The sequence below is a fragment of the Etheostoma cragini genome, chromosome 24 (genome assembly GCF_013103735.1).
Source record: "Etheostoma cragini isolate CJK2018 chromosome 24, CSU_Ecrag_1.0, whole genome shotgun sequence".
NCBI lineage: Eukaryota > Metazoa > Chordata > Actinopteri > Perciformes > Percidae > Etheostoma > Etheostoma cragini.
Window position 1 is genome coordinate 395,542 of NC_048430.1, and position 227 is coordinate 395,768.

The window sequence follows — 227 nt, forward strand, 5'->3', positions numbered from 1 at the left end:
GTAGACGTGAAGAAAGCATCTATTATAACGACTAACCAGCGGCCATCTTGTTTCAGTGTGATCGTGTCTGAAAAACACACTGAATGTCTTTTTTTTTTAATTTAAATTTGTAAAAAAGAAGCTTAGTTATAGTCTGTTATTACTACTAACCAGCAGCCATCTTGTTTCAGTGTGACCAAGTCTGAAAAACAGACTAAACGTCTTTTTTTAAATATTTAAATTGTAAA